Below are 15,242 nucleotides of genomic sequence, written 5' to 3'. Positions count from 1 at the left end.
TCTAAAGCTCCCCTAAAAATCACATGCTTAGAGAAGCATTACTATTTGACCTATCTGACAGCTCTCTGGAAAAGCTCAATTTTCTTCTTGCATTTATTTGAGTCCAAGTTGATTCCATAGGAAAGACTTATCCCCAGAGTGTTTGTTGAAAATAATCAGGAGCAATTGCTTAAGCTTGCAGCAACCTGAAACAGCAATACCAGTAACAGTAAATAAGACATTGGTCAAGAAAACTTAAAAAGAAAAACTGAGAAATGAGATGTTATAAGGGACTTTAGAAAGCTCTGACATATTTTGGATGATATCAAAGGTTGTGCATAGATGCACTGCTGTGCACATGCCCATAAAAGGCCTGAGAAGGCTCTAATCTCTCAGCTTTGGCTGACCTTGAAGCTCTGCACAAAAAGGAAATGAAGGCAAAGGCCGAGTTGATAAACTGTTGAGCTTTGAAGGTTTGAAGGCCTGCCCAAGCACACACAGAGTCTCTTGGCAAAGGGCAAGATATATTCATTCAAGGCAGTATAGAAAATACGTGTTCATTGATTAGCTGACCACTGAGCTAACTGAGCTGAGACTTCAGTGGCATATGAAAAAGAATAGATACTTTACATAAGTAGCCCAGGAAAGACATTAAACATAAATCTTCTATAACAACAACAAACAACCAGAAACAACAACACATGCTGAAGGGGATAAATATAATTTCCAGAGGTGTCACATTAAATTATTTAGTTTATCCATTGTTTAACAAAAAATTGAAAGTATGTCCCGTAAACAGGAAATAAAGCAGTCAATAGGAAAGATCCCTGAAGAAGCTCAGACATTGTACTTACTAGTCAAAGTCTTTTAATCAGTTTTTTAAAAATATGTTTAAAGAATGAAACAAAAACCATATTTAAAGAATTAAAGGAAAGTGCCTAAGAAATAAAAAATGAAAGTTATTAAAAATAGGAAATCTGGAGTGGAGAATTATAACAACTGAAGGCAAAAATTCACTACAGAGGATCAACAGCAGATCTGAGTTGGCAAAAAAAAAAAAATCATTGAATTTGAAAATGGGTCACTTGAGAATATCCATCAGAGAACAAAAGAAACAAGAATGAAGGAAAATGAACTGAGCCACAGAAACCTGTGGGACACCATCAGGTATCGATATATACATAATTAGAGAGTTGTAGAAGTAGAAAGGAGAGAAAGCAGCAGAAAGAAAATTTAAAGAAATAATGGCCAAAAACATTTAAAATTTGATGAAAAACATGAATCTACACATATAGGAAACTCAACAAATTCCAAGTCTTCAAACTCAAAAAGATCCAAGCCTAGATGAATTATAGTTAAAAAGTTCAAAACAAGTGAGTATCTTCAAAGCAGCACGATGAAGTGAGTTACGAAGTACAAGGGATTCTGAGTAAGATTAATAGTTGCTTTTTCATCAGAAATCAAGGAGGCCCAAATTGTTCTTCTGTTATTAGCAAGTATGAAGCTTAAGGGGTAGGGAGCAAAAGTTGGTATTCTGGATGAAATTAAGAGAGCAAGAATTGGCATTTACTATTGCTTGCTAATTGGAATTACAGCTAGTCATGGGAGTTGAGATTAATGAACCATCTAATGAATAGAATGGTTGAAAAGAACGTTTTATTTCTGATTTTTGTTAGTTGGTGAGAGGCATATAATGCATAACAGTGGGGTATCCATCACCTCAAGAATTTATCCTTTGTGTTACAGACATTATCTTCCCAATGTCTCTTAAGACTGACTGATATCACATGCGTACTCTTAGTAGGGCAAGTCAAATTATGCCAACTGTGTGGGAACACATGGGCATTAAACATTTGACATAGGCTTCACGAACAGCTATAACTATCCATAGAGCTTTATCCTTAGAACTGTCAGACCCCATATCCCTTTGAGTGATCATTTGCATTTGTTTGAGTTCATTGTTGGTATGGGTGACAAAAGGAAATAGCCTGGGTGCCAAAAAAAAAAAAAAAAAAGAAAGAAAAGTCTTTGTAACTTGAGATGTCCTATGACAAAACAACTTTTTCTGAGATCAAGGATTGAGAATACACAAATTATAATTATTCATAATAGACCAATGGATAATGTTGCTTAACCTCAGTTAATTAACTCCATCCTCATGAATGAGGAATGGCTTTAATTTGTACATGCATGATTAGCCGTACTTTTGTTTATGAGACAATAAAGCATCAATAGCTTTCTCGTCAATATGGAGTCTTTCTAATAAATTCTGACCCAGGATTTATAATGGCACTTAACCTCTCAGTTTTTATACAGTTCAGTAGGGTTCCTATCACATTTCATTTTGTAATCTGATTTCATTATTGCAATCATCATTTAGGCTTTGCTCACTTTTCTCTTTTTATATTACCTATCTGTCATTTTTGGTCATGTCCCTTTCAACATTTGCATGAGCATATGAGTGGTCCTTCATCTTCATAATTTCTGCTTGGTTTAGTACACATTTTATTGTTATTTGAGCATGATTGACAGCTGTTTGGGATAAATTTCTGCTAGTACCTGGCATAGTTCTTTTTAAGACAATTTTTTAACATAGTAGGTGTATATATTTATGGGGCACATATGACATTTTGATACAGGCATATAATGCATAACAGTGGGGTATCCATCACCTCAAGAATTTATCCTTTATGTTACAAACTATCTAATTATATTATTCAAGTTATTTTTAAATGTATGATAAAATATTGTCAATTGTAATTACCCTGTTGTGCCATCACCTACTAGTGTTATTCATTCTATCTAATTATATTTTTGTACCTCAGCACTGTTCTTGAAAAAAAAATTTCTAAAATTTGTTCACTGAGTGACTGAATACCTGTATTTTGTATACAAAGAAAATGCAGGAACAGAAAATCAAGTACAGCATGTTCTCACTGAGAAGTGGGAGCTAAACATTGAGTACATATGAACTCAAAGAAGGGACAGCAGTTACAGGGGTCTGCTTGAGGGTTGATGATGAGAGGAGGGTGAAGATAAAAAAACTACCTATTGGATGCTGTGCTTATTACTTGTGTGGTGAAATAATCTGAATACCAAACCCCTGCAACACAATTTACCTATACAACAAATCCCTGAGCCTAAAATAAAAGTTTTTTTCATAAAGAAAATGTCAATAAAGCTATATATTTTAATTCTTTTTGGATTTTCTAGGATTAATGTGCTTACCTAATAGTAAAAAATTAGATAAGATTGTAAAGATAATATATTGCAATATTTATATTAGAATTTTTTATTGTGTTTATGGGGTACATTGTGATATTTTGATCTATTTATATTTTATAGATTCAGTCAAGCTAATTAATATATATCCATCACCTCGCTAACTTAATTTTTTGTGATGAGAATGTTAAAAAACTATTCTTTTAGGCCAGGCTCGGTGGCTCACGCCTGTAATCCCAGCACTTTAGAGGCTGAGGCGGGTGGATCACAAGGTCAAGAGATCGAGACCATCCTGGTCAACATGGTGAAACCCCATATCTACTAAAAATACAAAAAAAATAAATTCGCTGGGCGTGGTGGCTCGTGCCTGTAGTCCCAGCTACTCGGGAGGCTGAGGCAGGAGAATTGCCTGAACTCAGGAGGCGGAGGTTGCGGCGAGCTGAGATCGCGCCATTGCACTCTAGCCTGGGTAACAAGAGAGAAACGCTCTCTCAAAAAACAACAATAACAACAAAAAAACTATTCTTTTAGCAATTTTCACAGAAATGCAAATACTGTATAATCTTATTTATATGAAGTATCTAAAAAAATCTCACAGAAACCAAGAGTAGAAAGAATGGAGAGATGAGAGGGATGGGGAAGTGGAAAAAAAGAAAATATAATCTCTTAGAAAAGTTGGTTGTCCCTTTTTTTGGCTACAGTTTCTTGTTTTCTACATATATATTATAGCTGATTTCTAGTAACCAATCGATATCCACTCTGAAATTTGAAAGCAGATACCTCACTTCTTCATCTGTAAAATGGAGTAAAAATAGCCTTACCTTTTAGAGCTGTTGAAAAGATTACATAATTTATTATATGGAAACTGCCTTGCATATAAATGAATTTATTCTATAGATATAAATAAGGGCCTGTTACTAGAGATACATCAGAGAACTAAGCAGATAAAATTCCTACCCTTGCAGCACTTATCATCTCTTAACAGTTTGAAGACATGATCTGTGATTACAAGTAAACTTGCTACTAGGCCAGATAGAATTCAAAATAAGGTATTTTTAAGGTTGACTTGTGAGCCCTTAGAAAAGCAGTAGCTGTTGCTTAAAGTGGCTGTGAATTCACTTGAAAATTCACAGAGGCCTCAACTCATTTCCTTTATAATTTTGAGAGCTGTAAACTATAAAAATGACAAATAAGATTACTTACTCTTGAGTCTAAATAGTCCATCTGTGGATTGCAGGAATGACACTGTGGCTTAAAGCACCATATGTGGGAAGCTTTAAGGAGTTTAATTGACCACAAGATCCATATAAGGAAGTATGCATGATACGGATACATGACAAAAATAAGCTATTTTTTTTTTAATTAAAAATTTTTTTTTTTTTTTTTTTTTGAGACGGAGTTTCGCTGTTGTTACCCAGGCTGGAGTGCAATGGCGCCATCTCGGCTCACCGCAACCTCTGCCTCCTTGGTTCAGGCAATTCTCCTGCCTCAGCCTCCTGAGTAGCTGGGATTACAGGCACGTGCCACCATGCCCAGCTAATTTTTTGTATTTTTAGTAGAGACGGGGTTTCACCATGTTGACTGGGATGGTCTCGATCTCTTGACCTTGTGATCCACCCGCCTCAGCCTTCCAAAGTGCTGGGATTACAGGTGTGAGCCACTGTGCCTGGCCAGATCTCTTAGTATATCTTCCAGGGTAAGTGTGGTGATGCTCAGGTTCAATTTTGTGCAAGATATTATATGATTCTCACAACTCAGAAATATGAATAAACCAGAATGATTCTGGAGAATAGGAATCAGTATACAAATGTGGGAAAAATAATGTTACATAGTAAAAGAGGAATTTTTTTTATTGTACTTTAAGTTCTGGGCTATATGTGTAGAACATGCAGGTTTGTTACATAGGTATACACATGTCATAGTGGTTGGCTGCATACATCACCCCATCATCTACATTAGGTGTGTCTCCTAATGCTATCCCTTCTCTAGCCTCCCACCACCCAATGGGCCCTAGTGTGTGATATTCCCCTCCCTGTGTCCATGTGTTTTCATTGTTCAACTCCCACTTATGAGTGAGAACATGTGGTGTTTGGTTTTCTGTTCTTGTGTTAGTTTTCTGAGAATGATGATTTCCAGCTTTATTCATGCCCCTACAAAGGACATGAACACATCCTTTTTTATGGCTGCATAGTATTCCATGGTGCCACATTTTCTTTATCCAGTCTATCATTGATGGGCATTTGGGTTGTTTCCAAGTTTTTGGTATTGTGAACAGTGCTGCAATAAACATATGTGTGCATGCGTCTTTATAATAGAATGATTTATAATTCTTTGGGTATATACCCAGTAATGGGATTGCTGGGTCAAATGGTATTTCTAGTTCTAGATCCTTGAGGAATCTCCACACTGTCTTCCACAGTGGTTGAACTAATTTATACTCTCACCAACAGTGTCAAAGCATTCCTATTTCTCCACATCCTCTCCAGCATCTGTTGTCTCCTGACTTTTTAATGATCCCCATTCTAACTGATGTAAGATGGTATCTCAATGTGTTTTTAATTTGCATTTCTCTAATGACTAGTGATGATGAGTTTTTTTCATATGTTTGATGCTTCCATAAATGTCTCCTTTTGAGAAGCATCTGTTCATATCTTCTGCCCACTTTTTGATGGGGTTGTTTGTTTTTTTCCTGTAAATTTGTTTCAGTTCTTTGTAGATTCTGAATATTAGTCCTTTGTCAGATGGGTAGACTGCAAAAATTTTCTCCCATTCTGTAGGTTGCCTGTTTACTCTGATGACAGTTTTTTGTTTTTATTTTTGCTGTGCAGAAGCTCTTAAGTTTAATTAGATCTCCCATTTGTCTATTTTGGCCTTTGTTGCCATTGCTTTTGGTGTTTTAGTCATGAAGTCTTTGCCTATGCCTGTGTCCTGAATGGTGTTGCCTAGGTTTTCTCCTAGGGTTTTTATGGTTTTAGGTCTTATGTTTAAATCTTTTAATTCATCTTGAGTTAATTTTTGTGTAAGGTATAAGGAAGGGATCCAGTTTCAGCATTTTGCATATGGCTAGCCAGTTTTCCCAACACCATTTATTGAATAGGGCCCCTTTCCCTGTGCTTGTTTTTGTCAGGTTTATCAAAGATCACATGGTTGTCTACGTGTGGTGTTGTTTCTGAGGCCTCTGTTCTGTTGTATTGGTCTATATCTCTGTTTTGGTACCAGTACCATGCTGTTTTGATTACTAGCCTTGTAGCATAGTTCGGTACCAGTACCATGCTGTTTTGATTACATAGCCTTGTAGCATAGTTTGAAATCAGGCAGCTTGATGCCTCCAGCTTTGTTTTTTTTTTTTTTACGCTTAGAATTGTCTTGGCTACACGGGCTCTTTTTTGGTTCCATATGAAATTTAATGTGGTTTTTTTTTCAGTTCTGTGAAGAAAGTCAATGGTAGCTTGATGGGGATAGCATCGAATCTATAAATTACTTTCGGCAGCATTTTCATAATATTGATTCTTCCTAACCATGAGCATGGAATGTTTTTCCATCTGTTTGTGTCCTCTCTTATTTCCTTGAGCAGTGGTTTGTAGTTCCTTGAAGAGGTCCTTCACATCCCTTGTAAGTTGTATTCCTAGATGTTTAATTATCTTGGTAGCAACTGTAAATGGAAGTTCACTCATGATTTGGCTCTCTGTTTGTCTGTTATTGGTGTATAGGAATATTTTGATTTTTGCACATTGATTTTGTGTCCTGAGACTTTGCTGAAGTTGCTTATCAGCTTAAAGAGATTTTGGGCTGAAACAATGGGCTTTTCTAAATACACAGTCATGTTGTCTGCAAATAGAGACAATTTGACGTCCTCTTTACCTATTTGAATACACTTTATTTCTTTATCCTGCTTGATTTCCCTGGCCAGAACTTCAAAGACTATGTTGAATAGGAATGGTGAGAGAGGGCATCTTGGTCTTGTGCCAGTTTTCAAAGAGAATTCTTCAGTTTTTGCCCATTCAATATGATATTGGCTGTGGGTCTGTCATAAATAGCTCTTATTATTTTGAGATATGTTTCTTCAATATCTAGTTTATTGAAAGTTTTTAGCTTCAAGGTTGTTGAATTTTGTCAAAGGCCTTCTCTGCATCTATTGAGATAATCATGTAGTTTTTGTCTTTGGTTCTGTTTATGTGATGGATTATTTTTATTGATTTGCATATGTTGAACCAGGCTTGCATCCCAGGGATGAAGCTGCCTTGATTGTGATGGGTAAGCTTATGGATGTGCTGTTGGGTTCAGTTTGTCAGTATTTTATTGAGGATTTTTGCATTGATGTTCTTCAAGGATACTGGCCTGAAATTTTCTTTTTCAGTTGTATCTTTGGCAGGTTTTGGTATCAGGATGATGTTGGCCTTATAAAATGAATTAGGGAGGATTCCCTTTTTTGTATTGTTTGGAATAGTTTCAGAAGGAATGGTACCAGTTCCTCTTTGTACGTCTGGTAGAATTCGGCTGTGAATGCATCTGATTCTGGACTTTTTTTGTTTGGTAGGCTGTTAATTGCTGCCTTAATTTCAGACTTTGTTATTGGTCTATTCAGGGATATGACTTCTTCCTGGGTTAGTCTTGGAAAGGTGTAAGTGTCCAGGAATTTATCCATTTCTTCTAGATTTTCTGTTTTATTTGCATAGAGGTGTTTATAGTATTCTCTGGTGGCTATAGTTTATATTTCTGTGAGATCAGTGGTGACATTGCCTTTATCATTTTTTATTGCATCTGTTTGATTCTCCTCTCTTTTCTTCTTTATTAGTCTGGCTAGTGTTCTATTTTGCTGATCTTTAAAAAAAAACAGCACCTAGATTCACTGAGTTTTTTGAAGGGTTTTTTGTGTCTCTATCTCCTTCAGTTCTGCTCTGATCTTAGTTATTTCTTGTCTTCTGCTGATTTTGAATTCGTTTGTTCTTTCTCCTCAATTTCTTTTAATTGTGACATTAGGGTGTCAATTTTAGTTAGATCTTTCCTGCTTTCTCTGGTAGGCATTTAGTGCTATAAATTTCCCTCTACACACTGCTCTAAATGTGTCCCAGAGATTCTGGTACATTGTGTCTTCATTCTTATGGTTTCAAAGAACATCCTTATTTCTGCCTTCATTTCATTATTTATCCAGTAGTTATTTAGGAGCAGGTTGATCAGTTTCCATGTAGTTTTGTGGTTTTGAGTGAGTTTCTTAATCCTGAGTTCTAATTTTATTGCACTGTGGTCTGAGAGACTGTTATGATTTCCATTCTTTTGCATTTACTGAGGAGTGTTTTACCTCCAATTATGTGGTCAATTTTAGAACAGGTGCAATATGGTGCTGATAAGAATGTATAGTCTCTTGATTTTGGATGGAGAGTTCTATATATGTCTATTAGGTCTGCTTGGTCCAGAGCTGAGTTCAAGTCCTGGATATCCTTGATTTTCTGTTTTGTTGATCTGTCTAATATTGACAATGTGGTGTTAAAGTTTCATACTCTTATTGTATGGGAGTCTAAGTCTCTTTGTAGGTCTCCAAGGACTTGCTTTATGTATCTGGGTGCTCCTGCATTGGGTGCATATATGTTTAGGATAGTTAGCTCTTCTTGTTGCATTGATCCCTTTACTATTATGTAATGTCCTTATGATAAAAGAGAAATTCTTAAAGACACTCAAGATCTGAGAGGCAGAGATAATTTGAGTGAAAAATAAGAGCTGAAGTATGACTGTGGAGAAGAGCTGTATTCATTCAGCTGTGCCCAAATGGACAGAAATCAGATCAATGGAGTCAAGTTGGAGAAATGCAGTTTTATGCTGAAACTGAAGAAAATAGAAAGGAAAATGAAATCCACGTACTTGTGTAATATCTGAACTTAGTATGTATAGAAGGCTTCCCATGAAGATCAGATGAAGGCAATGTCCAGGTCACTCTCACTCTGTTTTCTTTTGAAAGCATAGCTCCTTCTGAGTTTTGTCTCTTGTTCAAGATCTATTGACTAATGTTTTGACCAAGTTTACATAAACTTGAAGTATGTAATTTAAGAACGAATAAATATAAATGTAGATAATCTTCCAAAGATCATGTTCTATTATTGTTACTGCTAATAAGACACAGTTACTTTTTCTTGAGAAACTACCAGTTAGTTGATTAGTGAACCTCGAAATTCACTTTTCCCTTTAAAAAGTAATGCTTTAAGTCAGTCATGGTCAGTTATCCTCAAAGCCTTTTTAAATCATAAAATCAATTAGGCACTGAGATCCAGAGAATGAGGGTGACCTATAACAGGGTGCCCCTTTCTTGAATGCTGTGTTGACATTGGATATGGCAAATCGGTTTCTTATCTTAGATCAACTTCATTAGATTGGAAACAACTACCTAGATATCTGTGTTTAGAAGGATTCTGAAGCAGAATCATGATCACGGGAAAAGTGCTATGATAAGCATCGTCTACATTGAAAGAGAACCTGTGTTTTCTTACACACCCATCACATACCAGACATTCCTGATGAAATCAAGAGAGTCATTTATCCTGGTGGGTTCCAGTTGTTTCTTGCAGGTTTCAATTTGTCATTGACCCCCTGTTTTACACCCAGCTTTCCCTTGGAGGTTGACCTAGCCAACCTATAGCAAGTGAAGCCCAAAACGAGAAACAGAAGCCACAGACTTGAGTCGACCTCTCCACCATATCCCACATTTGCATAAATTCCATACATGCTCATAGTGGTCCTACTCTAATCAAACGCTGATTGATATACAGGATTAAAAGCCTACACAGGATGGAAACAGATGTGAAAGTTTGAATGAACTAATAGTATTTTGTATTTGTTAATAGTCCCTAACGAGAACAAACACTCAATGGTTTTGTACACCAAATAAACATTAAGGCAACACAAAGGTCTACTTAGGCTCTTGCTTTAGCTACAAGATGACAAAATCCACACTGTTGATTGCCGTGTTACCATGAATAAGAAACACCGACACACATTTCAAGTGTTCCAGATTTCCAGGTTGCTTATTTATTGATTAGGTGAAATGAAATTTTCTATGAAGCTTTATTTCAAAATATTGATTGGAAGTTTATGTCAATAATAATATATGTACCCTATGCAAGAGTAAAATAACACCCTTATTTGTGGGGAAAAAATAGAGATCAGGTCCTTTTGTCTTATTACATATGCAAAAAGATTTTTTTAAATACACAAATATTAACTTTTAAAAACATACATTGAAAGATGTAGAAATACTGCCTTAAATGATTTTTCCTCTTCAGATTTATATTAATTATAAGAAATAATAGGTACAGTTATAATACACAATGTATATTTTTCTTATGATTTCCTAATACAGGTAACTGGTGAAAAATAATTCCCTTCTCTTGCTTTCTGTTTTGTTCTCTCACTCTCTCTCCTCTATGGGAAAACAGGAAAAATACCTTGAATGAATAACATAAGGAATCTGTCAATTTGGTAGAGTAATAAATTTTTATAAACCCCCCACCCTGTAGTGTACAGTTTACAGTATAGGAAAAGTTCTCATTTTTACCTGAAGTTATTGTCAAAAATTTCTTAAGAAACAGCAGCATTTCTGCTTCCTATATGCAGCTCAATTTCTACAGCTAGTTTTAAGAAGATGCCAAAATCTATATCTGAAAATAGATAAATACTAGTTTTCCTATTCCTGAAATGTGTGTATAACTCAAACTCAGTTTTAACTGAGGAGCAAAAATGGAATTCAGAGCTCACAGTGAATTTGCTTCATGAATGCAGCAGCATTTTGGCATTTTCAATTGCATGCTCAATTTCCTACTTTAAAAATGTCCCAAAACTCATCAAGCATTAAGCCCCGCTGGGTAGTGACAAGATGTGCATGCAGCAATGCCCAAGTCTTTTCCTTAGGGATATTCCTAATTAAATCTGGTTGGTTCCTGCAAGTGGCTTAAATTGTTCTATACAAAGATTGCCATGAATTCTAAACCTCCATAGGGGTGAAAAAAAACGTAGTGTGCTAACAAGAAGGAAAACTAACTGCAAATAGGGAAAACTGGAGATGTCTTCCGGATTGATCAAGTAAAAAGGGAATTCAAGGGTTTCAGGTTTAATCTCCTCTTTCTATTCTGGTTAGAATTCATTTTTTTTTCTTGACCTCTCCAGTTTAATCATTCTTAAAACTTCAGGATGCATCAGAATTACCTGGGAAACTTGGTCCTACCTGATTGATATACAGGTTTAAAATTCTACACAGGGGCTGGGTGCAGTGGCTCACGCAGGTAGTCTCAGCACTTTGGGAGGCCAAGGCGGATGGATCACAAGGTCAGGAGTTTGAGACCAGCCTGACCAACATGGTGAAATCCCATCTCTACTAAAAATCCTACACAGGATGGAAACAGTTGTGAAAATTTGAATAAAACTAATAGTATTTTCTATTTGTTAGCAATCCCTAATGAGAACAAATACCTAATGATTTTGTGTACTAAATAAACATTAAGGCAACATGGAAGCCTACTTAGGCTCCTGCTTCAGCCAAAAGATGACACAGTCTACACATCTGACTACTGTGTGACTATGAATAGAAAACATCAACACACACTTCAGGTGTTCTAGATGGCCAGGTGAAAAATAAAAATGCAGATTTTCAGGGCTCCCACCATATTAATTGAAAGCAGAATAAATCCTAGAATCTGTTTTGTACTAAGAGCTTCAGAAATGATGGTAAATGGTATGGCTTGAGCATGATAAATGGCAATGAAAACTCCTCACCAATAACATAAAACCTTAAAGTAAAAAAATACAAAAAATACTCAGTGAAAAATTAGCAAGGTGAAGTCCTAGACACCCTCATGGCATAATTCTGTACATTCCATAGCATTAGTAACTATAAGAAAGAATGTTTTAGACCCGTCTGTGTTTGGACATCACCAGGTATTTAAGAAAATGCAGATTCTTAGGCCTGTCCTTTCCTCCAGAGATATTATTCAATACATTTGGCCTAGAATCCAAGAATGTTGAAACCATCCCCAAGGAAATTTTATTAAATTGATTAAGTGAATAAAGTAAAATCCAACTAGTCTTGTAACACAATAGCAACAATCATGAAGCCAGCTTGCCCTTTGGCCCACTTCTTTGTATCTGGTCACTGCTTACTAACCCAGGATAATGTAGTCCTTGTCGCAAGACTCTTTGTTTCTTTTCTGTTATATAGATAAATTAAAAGATATTGTGAGATGATAAACTTTCCATTGGAGTTTCTCCTTTAAGTTCTGCATACTGATAAAACTACTGATGCCAGCTGGTCTGAAGAGCCCAGCAAGGAGCTGACCTATGGTAGAATGCAGTTTCCACATCCTGATGATTTCATCCTCCCTACGCTGGTCAATTGATGAATCATTTCCTAGCCCCTCGCTTTCCACGAACCCCTTAAAAACCCTTGCTCAGAACCCCTGGAGGAGACAGATTTGAAGTTTGAGGATTCCTCCCATCATGTGATTATTAACCTGTCTCTCTGTTGCAAGCCGCACTGTCTCCATGTATTGATCTGTTGCTATGCATTGGGCATATGAACCTGGCAGTACCATAACAGTGTCTGTTGTTAGCTCAACCCCATATAAATCTGCTATGGGTGGTTCATGGAGTACACTTTGTGAAATTCTGCCTAAGGAATACTGTGAACACAATATGAACACCAAAGGTGTGATTAAAGTAGCTTATATATTTAATGATTAGATACCCCTCCTTAACACGAAACAAAGGGGCTCTTTTCCTGAAAATGTTTATGCCATCAGAAATTAATTGGTAAGAAAAGAATCCACAGTATTCTAAGAATGACATAGGTTTTTTTTTTGCTGTTTGTTTTCTGTTTTTCCATATTGTACATAAACATTTGTTCTTTCCATTAGGATCCTCTCTATCTAGCAATTAAAGAATTTAAATCATTCCGTGATTTAAAAGAAATAAAAAAACAAAAATACTTGGCTCATGAATTTAAATAGTCCAGTGTTACCTCTGTCTCCAGGGATCAAATAGTGTCACCAGGACTTAGTTTCTCCCCATTCCCTCTTTATTTTCTGCATGCTAACTTCTTCTGATATCAGGCTCTCCACTTTGGTGGGAAATGTGCTTGTAGGAGCTCCATTCTCATAGACACTTGGGTTAAATCCAGTAGACACAACTAGAATCTTCTCAGCTAGTTCCTGAAAAATCTTGAATGTTACTTTCATTGGACAAGTTTAGATCATGTGGTTGATGGAATGTGATAGAAAGATTGACTTAGCCTTGGCATACATGTTTTGAGGGGAATGACACTCCCCTCAAGATGACACATACTGAGAGAGGATAAGCGGAGCGGTGCATCCAATTAGTTGATTAAATTAGTTGCAATTAGTTGTTATTGCCAGAGTGGGGAGGGATGGATCTGGGGAGATATCCCCAGGAAATACCCACAACAATAGTGTGTGTGTACACAGGCAACCTGACATAATATGCAGGGTTTGTTCCTGCAAGGTTGCCAGCGAACTTGATTTGAAAGAGACAGTCTAATATTTTGAACTTTCATGCTAGCAAATAGAGTAAAAGAAGTTCTGGTAATAACAGTATTTGGAGTTTTTAATTAAGCCAGCTTAATTATTACCTTGCTGGGATATTTGGTTTGTATTTGAGCTTGCAGCCACTTCCCTAGCATGTGCTGTGAGGAGTCTCAATAGGTATATGTGTAAGCCTTTCCTAGGGGTTCTTAACCTTATTTTGTGCTAGAGACTGCTTTGGCTGTCAAGAGAAGCCTATGGACTCCTTATCAGAAAAATGTTTTGAAAGCATGAAATAAAATAGGATTATAGAGAAAACCAATTATATTAAAATAGTTATTAATATGTTATAAACAAATGTGTGATGTAAGAAATGCATGCTGTTTTAGTAATACACTAAATTGGTTAAGTAAAAATAAATATGATTTTTTTTTCCTTTTTGCTATCTTGGTTCATAGACCCACTATATTTCTGGGAGTGTCCATGGACTCCACATTGAGAATTCCTATTGCACAGATGCTGGTAGCCTCTTAGCAAAAATAACCATGTAACTCCCCAGTTTAAAGCCTTCCAGTTGTTCACAACTTCCCTCTAGATAAAGTCTAAAATCCTTAGCATGACAGACAAGCTCTATTATCACCCAACCAGACTCAGTCTCTCAAGCTCCTCCACCTTGTATTGTAAGCTCAAACCATGTACAGGGGACATATTGTTTCAGAAATGAGTAGCATTTTCTCATGTCTAGGCATTAACATATAGTGGGTACCTGCGTACCTCTCTCTTCACTATTTACCTGGCAGAATTTTCCCCATCCCATAGGATTCAGACTTAATTCCATTTAAGACAGAGCTGGCACTCCTGCGTAACACATTCTGTACACGTTGATAAACCAGAGAATCAGTAAAAGCCAATCCTCAAGAAAGGTTTCACATGTAATAGAACATTTACCTTCTTAGCAACTCCTAGTAATGACCAGTTGTCAGGCAAAGGTCTCCCCAACATAGTAAGTGCACATATCATTAAAAAGGTTTGAAAACATTTTTCAGTTCTTGTGTCAAATGCTGGTATGAAAATAATTGTAGTTTTCTATTTAATAATATGTAAATTGACATCAAAGCAGATTATTGAGCCAATGAAGGGTGAACTTTTTGTACATTTGTGTTTATTTTAAATTACATCAAATGGACAATAAGACTTTATATTTTTATTATTATTTATTTTTATTTTTATTTTTTTGAGACGGAGTTTCACTCTTGTTACTCAGGCTGGAGTGCAGTGGCGCAATCTTGGCTCACCGCAACCTCCGCCTCCTGGGTTCAGGCAATTCTCCTGCCTCAGCCTCCCGAGTAGCTGGGACTACAGGCACGTGCCACCATGCCCAGCTAATTTTTTGTATTTTTAGTAGAGTCGGGGTTTCACCATGCTGACCAGGATGGTCTCGATCTCTTGACCTCATGATCCACCTGCCTCAGCCTCCCAAAGTGCTGGGATTTATAGGCATGAGCCACCGCACCCGGCCAGACT

Source organism: Callithrix jacchus, chromosome 15 (genome assembly GCF_049354715.1).
Source record: "Callithrix jacchus isolate 240 chromosome 15, calJac240_pri, whole genome shotgun sequence".
Classification (NCBI taxonomy): Eukaryota; Metazoa; Chordata; class Mammalia; order Primates; family Cebidae; genus Callithrix; species Callithrix jacchus.
The sequence above is the reverse complement of the archived record's forward strand: the minus strand, read 5'-3'. Positions refer to the sequence as shown.